The following is a 5,831-nucleotide window of genomic DNA, read 5'->3' as shown; positions in this document are numbered from 1 at the left end:
CATCTTCCCTTTGGGTTTGTGGATTGTCCTCCTTGCTCCACAATGGAACTGTCGCTGCGGTTTCCAGCAACGGTAGCTGGATCGCTTTCCATGTCGGCGTTTGTGTGAGCATCGACGGGAGTCTCGACCTCGTCTTCAAGTCCGTGATCGTGAACAATAGCCAGTGGGGCTGCTGAGGAACTCGGTGGTATGCGCTCCCGTCCTCCAACCGGTTGGACTTCTTGCTCTGGTAGTGGCGGATGTTGGACGCGATCGACTTCCGCTGGGCGTTGAGGTTCAGGAGAAGACGAGACGGCGGCAAGCGCGCTACGCTCGATGGCCGCCGGGCGCGATGCCGGTGTGATAAGGTCGGTGCTTGCCTGGATGCCCGCCTTGCCTTCGTATTGATCCCGCACCGAGTCGTAATAGCGACGTTCGAGACTGTCAACCTGACCGCGACTGCGCGGGTCGGACGGTCCGTAGTGCAGCACCGGCCTCAGCATCCCTGGTAAAGTGGTGTCAATGCACTGACGGATGCCCGCGATGAGGCCGCGCTTTTCAGCCTTTTCAATGTCAGGAAATTTTTTCCACGTCAAACTTAGCCAGGAACTCGCGGTAGCTCGACACGGGAGGAAAGTCCTTCTGACTGATCTTGTACTTCGCGCCGACCACCTCGTACGTCGTTGGCAGCGGAATCAAGCGCCTTCTTTTTGCCTTGTCCTTGAAAAAAAAGAGGCAAGCTAGATTTCATGCCGCCCACAATGGCGGCGTGTGTGAGGACATCCTTCGCGCGGCGGATGAGTTGTGCGATTTTCTTTGTCGTGTGCCTGCTGTGGAATCACCTCAATGAGTTCGTGCAGGAGATCCATCTTCTCCTCAGGAAAACAGAAGCGTGAAGGTGCCTTCCCTGTACGGTTGATCCCAAAAACTGCCCATATACACACGTGGAGGCTCCGTTGTGCATGACGTTGGACAAGTTCCAGGCTGCCATACACGCATAAGCTTGCGTGTCGACGGCGTCGCCTTGTTTTAGAATGATACGCAGCTTGCTCTCCTGACCGCGAAGGGCTTCGGTAAACACCTGCTGGAGCTCCTTCCCACTGTCCAGTTTTGTCGGATCAAAGAGGAAGAAGATCAGGTCACTACGCTCCACAAACCAACGGCATACCTTGACGTACTCATACTGCCGCTCGTGGAGGCCTTTTGTGCCTTCCAACACCCCGGGGGTGTCTACAAGGGGTCACCTTTTCCGAGCAAGGGGTGAGGCGCCTGGAATCCCTGGAAGTTCTGCATGAAATCCTCTCCAAAGACGTTAAGGCCGCGAAAGGAAGGTTCTTCGCGTTGGCCAGCACGCGACCGTCAAGGGGGCCGGCCTTCTTGCCATGAACGATAACTGTGAAATTGGCCGTTGTTGGCTGCGGCCCAGTCCAAAAGGTAATTGTCCTGCAAAAGGTAGTTGATGAACGTTGACTTGCCCGATGACCACGGGCCAAAAAAAAGTACAAAGGGGTGAGGATTCAAAAGTGTTTCTTCGAACCACGAGGGCTTGAAGAGGTCATATTTGTACATGTTTTCCAGTGGTTTGATGTGTTTGATGTAGATGTCATGCAACTGCTTTGTCATGGCTGCATCAGAGCCCGAGAGGTGATCACTCGCCTCCATAAAAAAAAAAAGAAAATGCGTCAAAAGGGGAGAAAAAATAAGAGAACGGTTCAGTGTGCTGCTAATCTTCTAAAGGTGAGACAATCGTTTTGTGTGACACTCAGCTACGGAATCGTCAGCTTATAATAACGAGGCGGAGAATGGCTGTGAGACGTGAACAAGTCCATTCGACAACCGACCGCGAGGCCAGTTTGCATGGGTGTGTAATGGGGGGAGGCGATTGCGAGGATGCGGACCTTTGCACAGCTTCCCTGTGCCAGCAGAGAGAAGCGCCTCATCTCGCTCGTTGAGAGAGACTCTACTGCTTTGTCCTTTGTTTTGTACATGGATGTGGGCGTGGGTGTGGTTGGGTGGCTGTTTGTGTGTTTGGTTGATTGTTTGTTCGATTGGCGCGCGAACAGGTGTGACTGCCAGAAGATCGCTTGCGCAGATGAGGAGAGAAGAAGAAAGAAAGAGGGAGAAGGGGAGGGAGGGAGAAAGAACGTGGAAAGGGCTCAGAGAGGGGGGGGGAGTATCTCGCTTGGTAGACGTGAGCGAAAAAGAGCCTGACGGAACTGGAGTGAAGAAAGCAAAAAAAGAAAAAAGAGAGTGTGGAGTTGTTGTAGTTTTTTTCGTTTTTTCTTTTTTTCGGGAGCAACGACTAAACGGAAGTTCAGTTGAGAAAGACTCGTGAAAAGCAAAGTCAAAGAATGACCAGTGCTGGCGCAGCCGCAGGGAAAAAAAAAGACAACAAGGTTCAGTCAGAAATCGCGTTGAATGCAAAAACCATCTCGAGTAAATAAAAACAAAGCGACAGGAGAACATCAACTTGGAGGAAGAGCAGAACACAAACGGGCAAGTACAAAGAAATGTGGCTGATGAAGAAAGGAGTAGAGAAGAAAAAAGAAAAAGGAAAGTCACAGCGGCCAAGGAAGTAAGGTGTACGATTTCCATGGCGGTGGACTACAGAACGACAAATTGCTGTGAGAAGCCGTCATCATCGAGCAAGCACAAAAGAGCAGGAGATAACAGAAAGAGGCAAACCAATTCAACAACAACAAAGAAAAAAAGGCAGAGAAGACGTTCAAAAGCGGTTTGGCAATTCACTGCTGTTTTTAGTCATTTATGGGTCCTTTGTCGCCACACTAACTAACGGGTCTGAGCGGAAGAATGCAAAAACAGACTGTAAAGCACACGAGCAGGAAAAGGCAGCAGTTCAATAAACTGAGTACAAGACAGCAGGAGAAAAGGAGGAAGAGGGGGGGGGGAAACAATGCGCAGGCACCGCTACAACAACAAAGAAAAAAAGAAGAAAGAAAAGAAGAAACCGAAAAATGCCGGTAATGCCAATGTGGCGAAAATGAAGAGTAAGAGAAGCGGGAAGTGATGAAAAGTAAAAAGAAGAAAAGAAATGATGCCCAACACCTTGAAAGGCTGTTGGCAATACGCGTATAAGACATGACTGATACAAGATGGAGAGAAAAAAAAAAACGCACCAATAGCAACAACAAAAGAGCTCAACAGAGGAGGAGAGAGAAAAAAAAAAGGGGGCAGGCGGCAAAGACAGAAGGAAAACGAGTGTACCACCAAAGGAGAGTATTAAAAAAAAAAAAAAAAAAAAAAAAAAAAAAAGAGGAGAAAAGCACTGTGATCAGGTGAATTAGATATCCTGTTCACACGCATATGCGTGTACATGTCCATGGGTAGGTGCGTATACAAGACAGATAAAGCTGGTTTAAAATAAAAAAAAGTTGAAAACAGCAGTAGACAGAGCAACGGGCGACGGTGCGGTGTCGGCGATCGCCCCTTTCCCAAAGAGAGGGAGGGGGTAAAAAGGGGAGGAGCGGCACCTCGTCACGATGTCCACAACAGCGTTGCGAAAAGCGTGCGGGTTGTTTTAGTGCGCCCACGCAGAAGTTTTCTCCATCGCGTTGAGCACCTCAGCATCCTCCGCGAGCACGCCCAAGCGCTCCACCTCGAGAGCAGCTGCATGTAGGTTGTCAGCATTTGCCCTCCTCGAACCAGCCGTGGTCCTTGGAGCGGCAAAACAGACAGACGTGTTCATAACGGCACGTGCTGTTGGGGCGGCGGCTCTCAAAGTCGCACTTGCCGTAGCCCTGGCCCGGGGTAGCCCCCGGCCGTTGTGCTTCATGCACAGAAGCTTGTCGCTCTTTTCCTTCACGTAGTAGTAGTAGGCGCCAAAGCCCACGTCCGGGGCCGGATGCCGTTCCGCGCCCACACATCAAACAGCTCCTGAACCCCTTTAAGGTGCTGGCGAGAAAAGCTAATGATGGTGAGATGGCGCAACAGTTTGAGGGCGTCGTGGCTTTTGAGGAGCTGCTCCGTCTCCACTTCGTTGGTTGGGGGCCAGTCAGCCGAGCGGCACAGCGTCGGCTTGTCGCGGTTGGCAACGGCAAAAGCGCGAGCGGCTCAGTGACTGCGGAGTCTCGCGGAAGATGCGGGTGATGTTGCTTCGCGTCACGGTGGGCGCCTCGAGAGAGAGCCCGGTGCAAGCGCACCGAAGACCCCGCAGGCGTGTTTGGTTAACTGCGCGCCATCATCGCCAGGTCGGTCATCGGCGTTGCCGCCGAGGCGCTCGCAGGGGCCGGCACCATAGGGCTGCGCTCCATGTTTCGGCGGCTCGCAGAGGACACGAGCGGCGTTGAGTGGGTGCTGTCCCCAGATAGCGAAGCTCCTTCTGCAGCGCGAGGAATGCAGCTTCGCAAGCTCAGCGAGGTTGCGCCCGCCAGTGTTTGCTCCGGCCGACGGCGAGGTCGCTGCCGGCGTTCCCTGTGCAGCTGACCTGTCGCCAGACTCAGGTTTCTTTACTGCGTGTGGTGGTGTCGTCTTGCGTTGCGTACGACGGCCACGAGTCATCAATCGAGCCGCCAAACGACTTCGTCTTCTGCGCATCCTTCGCTGTGTCCTCCGTCGAGGCCGGTGACACCGAGTTTGGCTGCGTAAGCTCTGCGAAGAGGTCGCGGAGGTTCGTGCTCCTGGGCGGTGGAAGCGCAACGGTGTCCTGGGCGTTAGCGCTACTTCCGCCAACTACGCCGGAAAGAGAAGGATTGAGCGATTGTAGCAGCGACGCTTGCTGCTGCGGTTGCTGCTGTAACAAGGTAGCGTCTTGGAAGGGGGCTCCATCATCGCCGTGGAGGCGGCGGTGTCGCCTTCTCCAGTGAGTTGTGAAAAGAGTGCGGCGGCCATGGGGTCACTCGTTGGCGATACAGTGTTGGGGGCGGGAGGGGGAATGGGAGAGGAGGTAAAGTCAGGGCCAAAGGCCTTACCCCGAAGTCCAGAAACTGAGTCGTTGTGGTGCCCTGCTGCTCCTGCCGTGGAGGTTTCGGAGAGAGGAAAAACTGCTCTCGGCGCCTTGAGGAGCGCAGCCAAGATGCCATTCGGGTTCTCCTCCTCAGCAGCGGCGCCACCGCCTGGGAGCTGAGGCCGTTGTCAGCGTGGCCGCCAGAGCCAACGAGGAGCTCCAGCATGTTTTGAAGGGAAACCCTTCATCCGCTTCTGCCCCGTGTTCCCTGCATCAACGCTTGGACCATCACTCTGCGGTTGTGAAAGCAGCGCCATCAGGTCGCCGGGCAACTGCGACGGCGGGGCGAACTCCGGTAGCGATGGCGGTGGGTCGGCGAAAATGTTTTGCGGTCGAGGCCCGACGTTTGCTGCGCTGAAGCCGTCAAGAGAGCGTCGCTGCCTCCACTGTTACGGTGCAGTGCGCTTGAGAGGATCTGCAACATACTTTGAAGGCTCTCGTTTGACATGCCGGTCGCGGGTGTGCGCTGCGGCTCCTGCGGCAACTGTGGGGGGCGGCTGAAACGGGAGACCGTTCGTGTTCGCCAGTGTCCACCATTAAGCATCAGTTGGTTCATGCTGATTTCCGCTGCTGTTGTCGGCTCCGCCTCCGCCGCCGCCAGCCGCAGCAGTGTTGGGCAACTGGAACAGATCTTCCTGCTGTTGTTGTTGCTGCTGATGAAAAGCAATGAGCTGCTGCTGACGTTCGCGGGGAGCGGAGGGGACGAACCCGGTGCCGCCGAGCGTGGCGCCAAGCATGAGGCCGTCGGCGAGTGGAAGGGCGATCCTATTACTATTGGCTGCGTTGGTTTGCTTTGGCGAAACGACGGAGCTGCCGCCTGCGTCGGGTTTTGAAAACGTTCCGCTGTTACTGGCAGAAAAGTTGCGGGATGATTTCCTGAAGCCGACGG

The 5,831-nt window shown here is 54.5% G+C and overlaps 1 pseudogene; it reads right to left on the bottom strand.

Moving 5' to 3' along the window:
• Positions 1 to 41: 41 nt before the first annotated feature.
• Positions 42 to 1,641, bottom strand: LOC126767435 (sarcalumenin-like; annotated as a pseudogene).
• Between the last annotated feature and the right edge of the window lie 4,190 nt (positions 1,642 to 5,831).

Source organism: Bactrocera neohumeralis, unplaced genomic scaffold (assembly GCF_024586455.1).
Source record: "Bactrocera neohumeralis isolate Rockhampton unplaced genomic scaffold, APGP_CSIRO_Bneo_wtdbg2-racon-allhic-juicebox.fasta_v2 ctg6383, whole genome shotgun sequence".
NCBI classification, from domain to species: domain Eukaryota; kingdom Metazoa; phylum Arthropoda; class Insecta; order Diptera; family Tephritidae; genus Bactrocera; species Bactrocera neohumeralis.
Note: the sequence above shows the minus strand (reverse complement) of the source record. Positions and strands in the feature narration are given on the sequence as shown.